The following is a 14,163-nucleotide window of genomic DNA, read 5'->3' as shown; positions in this document are numbered from 1 at the left end:
CATTAGTGATGTTTTTATTCTGCTTTAAATAGCCTCTCGCTCCTTATTCCTATTAAGAGTGTCTAGGTGTATGCCGGAAGCCATTCCTTGAACAGGAAGGCAGGCAGACAGCCGGCGTGTGTGTGTATGTGTGTGTGATGGGTTTGCCGAGAGCAAAGTGCTGGCGCTGTTAGCGAAACACTACAGAGATTTCCCCAAAGGCTTTTTCCTCCATTAAAACTTGCTGACAGCTTTGTCATCCGGCAACCCCATCTCTCTCTCCCTCCCTCCTCAATCCCCTCTTTCCTCCTCTCATCCTTCCTTCAGTCCCTGCACCTCTCTCAGCTAGCACATTTCACTGTTAAGCCTATTTCCCAGATGTTGCCTTTACACAGTTAAAGCCTTTGGATACCCCTTCTACACACACACGCATGCACACCCACACACACAGGCATGCACGTGCGCACCCACGCACACACAAAATGCATGTTTACTGTGACCACCATCAACAGGGCTGCCAACTTTTCCAAAAACCTTGGCGTGAGATTTGGTAGCAACCCCCCCCCCCCCCCCCCCAGGGTAGTTTAAACGGCTGTTTGCGCGTCAATGATGCTTCACTCCGTTAACCTGCGCCTCGTCCGTTACTGTTTACAAAATTAGCTTGGCTACTTGTTTGGCGTTGCCTTGAGCGTGAGAAATGTTTGAAATGCGTGTGTCACACGGCGAAACCGTGAGAGTTGGCAGCTCTGCATCAAAATCTCCTCAGCCATCTCTCTTCCCCTTCTCACCCCTTCTCTCTACCTCTCCTTGCTCTCTCTTTCCTAACGTTCAAACCTTCCCCCGCTCTCTACCCCTCACCCTCTTTCTTCACGGTGACAGGTCTATACATTCATCTGAAGTCATTTAATTACCAGCACCACAACAAACTCACAAACAAAAGACTAAAAACTGAAAAATAAATAACAAATCTTACTTTGCGTTTCTTTTCTGCAAAAACGGGCCCTTTGTAAGAGCAAAACTGTGCAATTACGATGCTATCTCTCCTGGAGTTTCAGTCACCACTGCGCAGAGGCTGTACTATCGCTCTCAGCATCAGTTAATTGGTGCAGTATTAGCTTAATGCCGGCATTGTCGCTCATTTTTTCTCTCATTAATTCCTGAGCCCCAAGCAGGAAGTACTTAAAGAGAAAGTGGATGGAAAGAGGAACGGAAGGTGTGGGGGTGTGGGGGAGGTGGGGGCTGGAAAATTCTAATGAGTTTAAAACTAGGAAAACTGTGCTTATCAGTGGTTTCTCTTGCTTTTCAAAGTAGAAGGTTTTCCTTTTGGGTATTGTTCCCGGAAGTGGCCGCTGGTTGAAGACATTCAAGGTGTTTTCTGGTTGTCAAGGTTGTCTGGATTAGATTGAGTAATGTGTTCATTCAAATCTAAACAAGTGAAAGGGTTCTTGTCATTTGATTCTACATTCAGTGTTCCATCATTCTATTTTATGTTCAATGTTCCATAATCCAGTCCTCAACAAGGACAGCTATATAAGCCTGACTGCTTCTAAGTAACAACTGAATACCCTGAGTCTAATGTTAGATAGAGCTGGCTATAGCAGAAGTACCAAGATAGGCAGAGGAATAGTATGCTTGTTATGTATTACTGTGTGTTTGTACATACACAGGTGTCAGAATGATACTGTCTGTACCAGCGTATGGACAGATGAGTAAACACCTTCATCCCTGGCTCTTAATTGTAACTCTCAGTGGATGGACGTGCATCCATGTGTGTGTGTGTCTGTCAAAAAATGTGCATGTGTGTGTCTAGATGTGTGTGTGTATCGATCAGTTGATTTCCCATTTGGAGTAGATATAGATAAATCGTGGGCCACAGAATCATTGATTATGACATCTATCTACAGAGAATGGCCATGATCCACAGTTCTATTGCCGGCATAAAATCCTAGTTCAACGTAGACAAATATAATAAAAACAGGCGGTCGAAGCCATTCCCCGTCCGCTAAGAAAACAAGATAAACGATACTTGTTGAGGCCCAACACTGCCTGCCTAATAGAGCTATGACAGACACGCTAGTGTGAAGTCAATGATAACATCCCACTATATTTCCAAACAAAATAAGTTTCTCTGATCATGTATCTTTAGGTACTACAGAAAGGTATTACAGAAAACTGGTATTTACAGTAAGCTGTCAGATGCAGAAACAGAAACAGAGATGACGAGATCCTCCCTTAAGACATGCACACGCAAACACAAACAAACACACTCACAGGAGTAGACTAAAGGTGACATATTCTGTACGACCAAATCTTGGTCCATCAATCCATCTCAACTCAGATTCAAGTTCTCCTCCTCTCCTCCCTTTCCTCCTCTCCTTTCTCCTCCTCCTCTACTTTCTTCCAATATTCACTCTTTTCCATCACATTCTTCATGGCTTATCCAGCTCATGGTGTATTGAAGATGAGGAAACCAAAAAAGGTTGTTTGTGGCCCAGGGCAGAGGATTGCTACTCAGTCAGTGTCTGGTTATCTCCTGGCCCTCTTGTGACATTTCACAACGACAGAGATGAGCCCTGAAATTGGCCCTTGTGGACACACACACACAGATACACAGCCACACACTTACACACACTTAAACAACTACACACACTTACAGTACACACACATACGCATAAATACACACACACACACATTTACACACTTAATTTATATTGTACATTTTAAAAACACACGCATACAAAGTATATTTCATTTGGGTTTCTGCATTTGAAGATAGAGTAGTAGGATACAGCTTCAGTTTACATCTGGCACCCCCAGAAGCGCTTGCTGTAGCAATGAAGGAATGACCCAGATTCTCACTCCAAGTACCATTGTTTGATATAAGACAGAGTATGGAGGAACAAAGTTCATGTGATTTGCCATTTGCCACAAGTACATTGGAATTATATGATCCTTTTCCTCTTGACAATCCCTAGTGGCCTATCTAAACCTCTAACAAACCATCAAAACTTGTAACAATAATTCCTAACCAATATGAGCTACTATACTTATTAACAATATATATATATATATATATATACACAATATAAATATACATAAAAAAAATTGTAATAACACTGAATCATTGATGGAAGGGGGGGGGAGAGATAGACGATGGATACAGAGAGCTACAAATGGGGGAATTTCTTAAATTTCTCTTTTCCTCTCTCTATTCATATGGAGAATCAATCACCCCGCATTTCCCTTTGGACTCAATTAGCTTCAGTTAAACAACTGGTGTGACTTCAATGGCCTCCCCCATGACTACCCACACAAGTGTGCATGTGTAAATGTGTGTGCGTGGGTGCATGGTTGCATGTGTGTGTGTTCACTCTTCCGTTGACTTGGGATCTTTCACACAGGCCCCAGAGAAAGAATGTTCTTGATTATTTGCCTTACCCCTCCCCACTCCTGAAACACAGACACAAACTTTTCTGATGACACACTGAGGACTGAGTGCAGGTTTAGCATACAACAGATGACTCCCATGTACCTCTTCCTGCCTGTCTGTGTGTCATTTTGTCTGTCATGTTGTCTGCCTGTCTTTTTGTCTGTCTGTTTGCCTGTTTATCTCCGTTTTTTCTCTCCCTTCCTTCTTTCTTACACACCTTCAATCTATCCCAGTCCTTCTACCCATTCCCTCCACTGTGATGATTCCTCAAAACCCATTTCTACTTTCCTCCCTTTTTTACCTCACTCTCCCACCTTTGAAGTCAGGGCCAGGGGCTTAACCCAGGCTGTAATCTTTCCCGAGGCCCCCTGCGGTTCACACAGGCCAGGCTAGGATCAGAAACATGGCAGAGAGACAAGGAGACAAACCAAAGAGGGAGATGGAGGGATACATGGAGAGAGATCATGAGAGAGCGAGACCAAGAGGAAGAGAGAGGAGACAAAGAAAGAGACAGAGAGAAAGAGGGATGGATAGATACATAAATAGAGAGAGAGAGAGAGAGAGAGACCAAGAGAGAGAGAGATAGATAGATAGATGGAAAGAGAGAGATGGAAAGAGATAAATATTTTGACTGTTTATACAGTCATACTAAATATGAGCAGCCCCTTTAAATAACAGGCTTAACAATTATCCTTACAATCCTGACAAACACACAAGCATACACACACACACACACATCTTTTCTTTTATCCTTCACTGTCTTATTTATAGCATACAAACCCCTGGTACAATCTGTTTTTCATATATAAAAACTAGCAATGAAGGAAAAGTTCAGCTAAAAGGATAAAGTGGGTTTATGACCACATAAAACAGCCGAACAAGTGAAAACAATCAATCTTGATCTCTTTTCATGCTCTGCATGAGAAACAAACTCTTTCTTTCCAGATCAAACAAGGTACAATTAAGTTAACTTGTTCTTCAACCAAAATGCTGCAAGGGCAACTCCTGCTCTGCTCTGAGAACCAGAATCAAAGCTCAATTTGTTCATGGGATAATTATTCTTTGACGCTAATTATGCAGGCTATCAGGGAGGAAGCAGTTGTGTGATGACATATAGGAGGAGGCTGCAGTGTGCTGACCAAACACTTTCATAACCAGACATATTTACTATGCAGGCAGTTGGTTAATGTAGCATGGACCCTCTCCTGTTCTCTCCTGTTCTCTCCAGTTCTCTTGGAGCCTAGTCTCGCCAAGCCTGGCCTAGCCAAGTCTAGCCTTGTCTAGTTTAGTGTTTCTTCTAGTTTAGTTTTCTAGCCTACCCTAGTTTAGCATAGTCTGTTTTAGCTTAGTCTTTTGTAGGCTAGTCTAACCTAGCCCGGTCCAGTATTTTTCTCCAGATAACGGCTCCATTTCATCATCATAGTTTACAATTCAATATCTTCTCCTCTGGCATCATTTAAAGTGTTAGATGTGGTGCTGAGAAGGTGTGAGGTCGAGAGCTTCACCAAGACGAAGAAGGACCTGGATGAACACCACTCACTCTCAGACACTATCCGTAAAGAACATTCATAAAAATTGAAAAAGAGAGAGCCGCAAGTGAAAAAGACGCGATAAAGGGAGAGGGAGAAAAAATATTAAAAAGAAAAAATTGAAGAAAGGGGATGTGATAATAGTGAGACAGGAAGGGTGAGAGAGAAAAAGAGAGGGCGGGTGAGAGAGAGATAGATAGATAGATAGATAAAGAGGCAGAAAGAGAGCGAGAGAGAGGGGAGACAGTGTGAATGTCCGTGCAGCATTAGATAGCTTTCAGTATGAATTTCGGTATGAATCAATTGGTTGGAGGGGGAGGGGGATGGGGAAATCAGAACATGGCCATGACAGGCCTGTGGCCCAGAGCCCTGACAACACACTCATGTAAGTCAACCATGCATGCTGTCTGTAAGCACACCAACACACACACCAGACGGTCCACAGTTGTGTGTGAAACTGGAGGCATGTCATTGGTGATAACAAGGGTAGAGAAAGGCCCCAGAGGTCAGAATATGGAACAGAGCCCTGCATGTCAGTTTGGAATGGGGCCTCGCAAATCACAGCTTGGAACAGGGCCCCCCAGGTCACAGTTTGGAACAAGGCTCGCTCTCCTGCTGCCCTGAAACTTCTAAACATGACAGCTGGTGGAACTCTGGTTCACCACCATACCACCTCACCCTGAGGTAGATAGGTGTTTGGATGTGTGCATGCAAGCATGAGTCTGTATACACGTGTGCATCAGCCAACTCACCTCTGTCAGGGATTCTCGTCATGAGACAAGCCAAGCCCTGATCCTTATCACCCATTCAAACAGGACGCTAATTAGCCACCGCTAAGCTATGTCGCTGTGTATTTCCTGGTTCACTGACCACAACACCTTCCATAAATCCTCTGTTATCTCAAAGCTGAGGGATAGGGGAGCTAATAACACTGTGATATCACCATCCGATCCGCTAGCGATAGTGCTAGACAACGTTAGCCATGGCTAATTCCGTGTGCGTAGGGCTCAGACTTAGATAATCCTTGTTTTAATTATTTTTGCTCCTTGCTCCTCTCTCGGTTGCCTCCATTTCTCCGTCTCTCTCTCCTGTCCCTGTCTCCTCTTCCCTCCTTTGTCTCTATCCCATCACCTCCTCTCTCATCTGTCTCTCTTTCTCCTGTCTTCTCTCCTCCCTCTTTCACTTCTGTCTTCTCTCCTCTCCATCTCTCCCCTCCCCCCCCTCCCCCTCTCCCTCTCTCTGTCTTGTCTCTCTGTCTTCTTCTCAGTCCCAGCTGTAGGCTAATCAGCTGATCTAATTACAGCCGTACCAGGCGGCTGGCGGATAAGCTCCTCAGAGAGAAATGTCCACAGATGGGAGGGAAGAGACTTTGTGTGTGCATATGTTTGTGTGTGAGTCCATGTGTTTATGAGTGTGTGTGTTGTTTGTGTGTGTTTAAGTGTGTGTGTGTGTGTGTGTGTGGCTTAACCTGTGACTGAGTAACACTGCTGGGGTGGTTTCCACTCCTCCTCTCCCTCCCCCCACTTCTCCCTCCCTCCATCCTTTGCTCTCACTCCTTCTCTCTCTCTCTCTCTCTCTCTCTCTCTCTCTCTCTCTCTCTCTCTCTTTTCTCTCTCTCTCTCTCGCTTCTCCTCTCCCTCCTTCCCTTCCCTTCCTCTGGTAACTAGGATTGAGACAGATCACACAGCAGAATGATCAATACAAGTCTGACATCTAACTGGCTAAACCTCCAAACACCTCTCCCACAAAGTCACTGCATTCACACAGACACACACCCACACACACCCCTACACACACACAAACACATACACATTCATGCACACACACAAACTAAATTAAAACACACACAATTTACAGCATAAAAAACTGTCTGAATGTTTCTGTGTGAGTTAAATACAGATAGACAGTCTACTCTACTTTTACCCCATCTTCTCTAAGACGAAAACATTTTTTATGGCTCAGAGCGACATTCGCTGTCACCTTTTGCTTCTCTGCATTTATTGATGGAGTTGGGGGGAGGTTTTATGGAGACGCACCGGTGCGCAGGGCATAATTGCTGGTCGGGGCACGTTCACCAGAGTTCATAAAGGTTCCCCTGTAAATATATTCAGGGGCGGCCAAGTGTCACCTCATAAGAATAAAGACAGACTGCACTTGATGAATGGGAAGAGATGCAGCTTCTTTTACCACACACACACACGCACACAAACATATACACACAGGCAAGTGCATGCCCACACACACACAGACACACACTAGATTAAGATATATTAGGAGACACTAGCATGCCCTTGCTACATCTCACATGGCCACCTCCTCTATCCTCCTCCCTCTTCACCTCCCTTAACCCATCCCTCTCTCGTTTCTCCCTTCCAGTCCCTCCACTCTATCTTTGTCTCTTCCCCTCTCGTAGTCTCTCTTTCTCTTCCTGTCTTTTTTCCAGGTCGGTCTTTGCTGCTGCAGTAATAATAGCCATAGGTCTCCAGTGTTTTTTATACATCTACAAATTGCAAAAATGAAAGAAAATGAATACATTATAAGAATTGTTGTATCTAAGGTAAATGATAAATAGTGTGATTGGACAGTTTCACCATACATATTCATGAATGGGTATGCATACTGAATGCAGCATTGAGTGTGAGCCAATGAGTGAGTCATCATTTAGGCTAATCTGTGTGACTCATCCTCTCTGTAGCTAACATCTATACAGTCTGGAGACTGTCTGTTCTCTCTCTCTATCTCTCTCTCTCTCTCTCTCTCTCTCTCTCTCTCTCTCTCTCTCTCTCTCTCTCTCTCTCTCTCTCTCTCTCTCTCTCTCACACACACACACAAACACAAGCGTGCAGACACAGGAAACATTTTAAACTTGTCTGGGTTGCTGACTCCTACCCAGTGTGTGTGTGTGTGTGTGTGTTTATTTGTGTGTGTTTGTAAACTCTGCCTCAGATTTCCTCTCAGCCCCCCTCTCTTTCTCTCTTCCTCCCTCTCTTCCTGCCTCCAGGCTAATTAAAGTGATTGATTAATCGATGGGTGTTGACGTCCCTGGTCAGGGTCTATTGAGTCCCCTCCCCCCCCGTACCCCATGCTCCCCCCCCCCACCACCACCACCACCTCCTCCCTACAGAACAGGAGTAAGTGAGGTCAAGGTTACCGTCGAACCTTTGAGGAAACACAAAGTGGCTGCTCGACCGGCTAACCAATCACGACTTCCATTCCAAGATGGCCGTCCATTGTTCTCATTTGATCACACCGCCCTCGCACGTCACTGCCCCGCTGCCCTGCCTCCACCACAACATTTGACCCAGGAAGTGAAATGAAAGATCAAAGGAAGCGAGTGTATCCAGGATCAGATGGAGAGTGTAAAGTCATCACCCCCCCCCCCATCAGCCTCCCTCCTCCGCTCATAGCAGCGGAGGGGAGATCAACGCTTGTATTGATTGAAGTGGACGTTTTGTGCTGATCTCTGATCTGTTCACTAGTGCTCCACTCTACCCCCTCCCCTGCCACCTCCCTCCTCAGAATCTAATTACAACCTGTTAAAACACCCTGGATTAAATAACACCATCTGAAGACTGAATAGCCAGAACTGCTTAGAGGAGTGTGCTATGTGTGTGGGAGGGTGTGTGTTGTGTGGATATGTGTGCAGGTATGGGAGAGGCTCTAAGTTTGAGTATGTACTGTATGTATGTATACTCATGTGTATGTGTGTGTGACAGATTGCATCCTAACAGGTAGAGTGTAAAACAGTCTAGTTTACTGAGATGTAGTAAAGTATCAATATGCTTCCTCACACACATCATAAACTGTCATGGCCACTATGGGGTGGTCAACCGGACCAGACTGGAGTGCAGCACTGCATTGTGGGGAGGGAGCTATACCATCAAACATGACCTCTGGTGGTGTCACTACATCCATGTCAGGACTTATGGATCGACGGGTACAGTGGGGAAAAATGCTACTTCAAAAGTAAGTAAAAAAACAATCACTGCAAATCTTACACAGATTCACTGTATACTTACACTGTATACTTACTATTAACACAGTGTAAATGTATCACTTTACACGCACACACTGATGCACACACACACATATACCTACTTCTTTACATAGCCTGTATACATACTTGTTAACACACTTCATCTACATCCTACACCCCTTGACACACTGATAAACATACATACTCTACTTCTTAATACACACACACAGACCTACTTCTTTACACACACACACACACACACACACACACACACACACACATACACATACACATACACATACATACATATATATATGTACTTATTTCCATACACACTGTTTACCTACTTCTTGGTTATAAGATGGAGAGTGAAGGGACATGATCTGAGCTCTTATCTGTGGTGTAACTTGTTGACCAATCAGGAAGAATGTATTTGATGGTCACAAACCTTTTCCAGAACAAATCACAATGAGACAGCTCTGAACCTCTTACAGATGCTGAAGCCAAGTAGAAAGTATAAATGACTGGCTGAAAGGCAGCATAAAAAATGGTGGCCTTAGTGCTAACCTTGCTCTTTTTCATCCGTCCCTATCCCCCTCCCTTCTCTCCACCTCTTTGTCTCTCTGTCTTAGCTTGAGTGATGTGACAGGAGGTGTAACAGAGTGTGTAGCCTTCTGAGCGAGAGAGAGAGAGAGAGAGAGAGAGAGAGAGAGAGAGAGAGAGAGAGAGAGAGAGAGAGAGAGAGAGATGGATGGAGAGAGAGATAGATGGAGAGAGAGAGAAAGATGGGGAGAGAGAGACAGATGGAGAAACCAGAAGAGAGAGGAAGACAGCGAAAGAGAGAGAACCAGTCTGTTGAGTGTCGCCAGGTGTTTAGGAAGACGTGGTTAGCTCTCCTCTCGACTGCCAGTACAAAGTTCATCGGTGCCGCTGCATTTTTGATGGATGGGTGTGTCGCAGATTGAGTCCTCCTACTGATCAATCCTGATCCAGACAAACACACTCTGAGGGCCAACAGTGAGAGGGCCCCATATCGACCACAGATGCTGTATTGGCCAAACGATAGTCTTGGAAGCACGCCACTGACTGAAAAACAGGAGTGACTGACTGATTGGAAGGAGGGGAGGCAGAGAGGAACAGGGAGGATAGACAGAATAGAGACAAGCTGACTGTGGATGGAAGGATGAGAAGGTAAACTATCTCAAGTGTTTACCTGTAGAGAAAAAGATGATTCAAACTCATCTCTGGTTTTACCCGATAGTCTCCGATAAAGCTCTTCATTATTCATGTTAGGAAAGTATATTAGACTGTAAGGTTGAGAATTAAACACTTACACTGGACAGGAATCCTCTCATTGGACTATTAAACCAGACCATCCTTACTGAGAGGGAGAGGCAGAGAAAGAGAGAGAAAAAGAGAAAGAGGGAAAGAGATAGAAAATAAGAGGGAGAGGGAGGGAGGCAGAGAGAGAGAGTGAGGGAGGCAAAGAGAGAGAGAGGGTGAGATAGAAAAAGAGAGAATCCTGCCTCCCAGTCTATACGTGACTGGCTTCCTAATGTACTGATGAATTATGGGTAAACCTCTGCAGCATAATGTTCACTGAGCCCCACATGCCAGACATTCAGAAATGGACCTCTGAGCTGGACACCCACCCACACACACTCACACACACACACACACACACACACACACACACAAACACAAAATACCTTTGCCTAACAAGTAACAGAAAGCTTGCAAGTACAGTCTGTGTGTGTATGTGTGTGTGTGTGTGTGTGTGTGTGTGTGTGTGTGTGTGTGTGTGTGTGTGTGTGTGTGTGTGTGTGTGTGGGTGTGTGTGTGTGAGTGTAGGTGTGGGTGAGTGTGTAGCCCATGTGAGCAAAACGTGTGCTGCTAATCACATGCTACTCTGATATTAATATTGTAATTTTTCAAACACACCCTATAAAATGACACACACACACAAGTGTAATCGTCAGGTCTTGAGCACACGACTAGCAGCATATTGCTCTACAAGATGGATGCGTCTGCCCAGTCCAGAAGAGTACAAGACACACAGCCGAGGACAAACACACACACACAGAAACACACACACACAGAAACACAATGTTCTGAGGCTAAATCAAGTTGTGTTCCTTGCGCTGGGTGAAAGCTTAACAATAACTCTACTATTCTCTTTGAAAACATAAGCAATGGCATTTATCTTACACCAAGCCAGGAAACAAACACACATGCACACACACACACACACAAACACACACTACCTGAGCAACCCTTTGGCCTCTGTTTCTCACCAGCATCACTCACTCACAGGTCAACAACTCTCTCCCAGGTAATCCATACACCCCCTGAGCCACTGCTGTCTCCTTCTCTGCTCTTTCTTCACTATGTCTCTCTCTATCTCTTTTGCCTCTCTTCCTCTCTTTCTTCTTCCCTCTTTCCCCGAGGACATTAGAACTCCCTATCAACACAGCATGGTTTCATCCATAAACTCACAAACGCGTCAATGGTTTGTCTCTGCGGGGATATTTGCTGTAAACACCGGTGGGATGGAAGGATGGAGGGAGAGGTATCCATTTTAGTCTCTTAGAAGCAGTAAAAAGAGCAGGAAATAACATGCATTACGCCGGGTGCTTTGCCCCGTGTGCAATAGATGGTGCAACACAACTGCAGGAGTGACGATGAAGTTTGGAGAAGTTACCAGAACGAATCCAAACACATCTAAGCCAACCAAAAGAGAACAAAATAATAATGATGGGGTCAGATGGCTGAGCGGTTAGGAAGTTGGGCTATTAATCAGAAGGTTGCCGGTTCAATTAATGGATGCCAAAGGATGTTGTGTCCTTGGCCAAGGCACTTCACCCTACTTGCCTCGGGTAGAATCTCACTGTACTTACTGTAAGTCGCTTCAGATAAGAGTGTCTGCTAAATGACTAAATGTGAATGTAATGATAACAAATGTAACTTTTCCAAACAAAACCAAAAAGTTGTTAAAGAATCCAAATGGGCTATGGCTTGTTTAAAAACCATAAACAATGTTTTGTGATTGTCTGTTAAATTGAAGAGAATGATGCTTCCAACAGCCCTCCGCAGGGTTTGTGCAGTCAAAACACTTCTCTCCTCACCCTTAAGGGACTTCCAAACACATTACAATAACTCACAACACAGTCAACTCCAAAGAAAATTCTAATTGCTGCTATTCCCACTTAGAGGCAAGTGGGCGAGCGGCAAACAAACGAATGTGGGAACGAAACGGCGGGCATGGCAACCAGCTAGCGCGGTGCTGTTTTTACATCCCCTCCAAATGGCTTTGTGACCAGGGAGAACGTGGAGAGGGGTTTAGAGAAGGTGATGGTGCTGTGATGTTGTCTGCTGGATGTCGTCCTGGCGTTGCCGTTCCCATCTTCTCTCCACCTAATCTAGTCCACGAGTGTCTCTCTGTATACTTCTCTCTATATACCCTTCCTCTTAACATCATCATCATCTCCACACATCAACTCCTCTCATCTACAAACATCTCTCTCCAATCTCTCACACTTGGACTCAAACACACATACGCACACACACACACACACACACAGAGAGAGCTCACAGCGTGACCTGTGTTTGCCTCTTAGGATCGGTGGAGGAGAGCAGAATGTGACCCTGACGCCTCCCCTGTCTGGGGAGGCGTCAGGAGGAGAAAAAAGGAGAAGCTGAAAGGGAGAGGAGGAGAAAACGAGAAAAGGAAAAGAGGGGATGAGAGGGAGAGGAGGAGAGAAGACGGAGGAGGAAAAGAGGGGAGGAGAAAGAGAGGCAAGCCAAGCCTTACCTGTTTCATTCTGTTCTTTTCTTCCTTAACTCTACAGAATGGACAGTGAAAGCCATTGCTTACTTGTATTTATTGACTTTGGCATTAAACTCTTACTTTAATGGCCTTAGACAGCGTTCCTGAGTGGTCCATTGTAACACTCTAATTGTTCCCTGGAACAACATAAACTGGAACAACAATCCTTTTGTTATAATACCATTCAACTTGTTGTTCCAGTTTAAGTGGAAGTCTGAACAGGTCCCTTGAAATGCTCCATCATCCTTTCTTTTGGTCGTCCCTACATCGATCTATCCTTTCTTTCATCCCCTTCCTTCCTTCATTTCTCCATCCATCCTTTCCTTCTTTCCCCCACCCTCCATGGTTTACATCTCCTCCATCTCTCCCTGAAGCCAAGAAAGTCCAGTGACTGAGAACAACCTTGGAATTGGACTGTTTGTTTATGTGAGTGTGTGTGTATGCGAATGTGTGTGTGTGTGTGCAGGCCTAATTGTCCCAGGCTCTTTAGAATGAAGGGTTAGCCCTGCTCCAGCCCTCTCTCTCCCAGACACAGTCTGTGTCCTTCATGTAACCTTCACTCGGAACAAGAAGGGAGGGAGGGAGAGAGTCGAAGAGAAAGAGAGACTACATCTGTTCTGATCGTTTAAAAGTAACAAAAACAACGCATTTGAGGGTGCGCTGAAATGTGTGTGTATGTGTGCTCCAGTACAGATGCCCTGTCCACCTTGCTCCTGACACCTTCCCAAAGCATAGTAGATGCAGCCAGAACTGTGTGGCCTTTAAAAGCTCTCCTCGTGTCCAGCTGATAAAGGCCAGGCCTAAAATGAGCTGTCTATGGTCAAACGATACACACACACACACACACACCAAACTCCAGCCCTGAACAGTGTCTGTGCATCTCTCTTTCTCAGAGAAAAGCTGGCACTCTTGAAGTCATCTGGCATGTTGTTGAGTTTCAGACCGACTTATCTCTAGTCCTCTGATGCTGTGATGGCATGTTAGCTGTGGGTTAACTCATAAAGTACCTAAACATCACAACCAAAGTAATCTTGGGGTAAGAGTCCTCTTTGTCTCTCTCTCTCTTTCTCTCTGTCTCTCTACAGACAAACTATTTAATCCCTGGGTGCAGTAACTGGTGCCACAACAAACTGACAGAGAATCAAGTCATGATAGAATGCAGTCCCTTTTGAACCATGACTATGTCATCTGTCAGTTAGTCTGATCATCCAGTCTGTGTTTGTACTGCCTGTCCTCAGCAATGTGCAATCAGCAACTATAACACAGTGCAATGCTGGCTAGAACATTCCCTTCTCTCTTTCTCTCTCTCTCTCTCTCTCTCTCTCTCCATCTCTCTCTCTCTCTCTCTCTCTCTCTCTCTCTCTCTCTTTCTCTCATTCTCTCTGTCTCTCGCTTGCATTGCTTTCTCTCTCTCACACACTCA

At 44.9% G+C, this 14,163-nt stretch overlaps 1 protein-coding gene across 1 annotated transcript in view; it reads right to left on the bottom strand.

Moving 5' to 3' along the window:
• csmd2 (CUB and Sushi multiple domains 2) overlaps positions 1–14,163 on the bottom strand; it is a 204,016-nt gene that overhangs the window by 119,979 nt on the left and 69,874 nt on the right. The window lies entirely within an intron of this gene.

This window comes from Osmerus mordax, chromosome 18 (genome assembly GCF_038355195.1).
Source record: "Osmerus mordax isolate fOsmMor3 chromosome 18, fOsmMor3.pri, whole genome shotgun sequence".
Classification (NCBI taxonomy): Eukaryota; Metazoa; Chordata; class Actinopteri; order Osmeriformes; family Osmeridae; genus Osmerus; species Osmerus mordax.
This window is presented reverse-complemented; position numbering and strand designations above follow the sequence as displayed.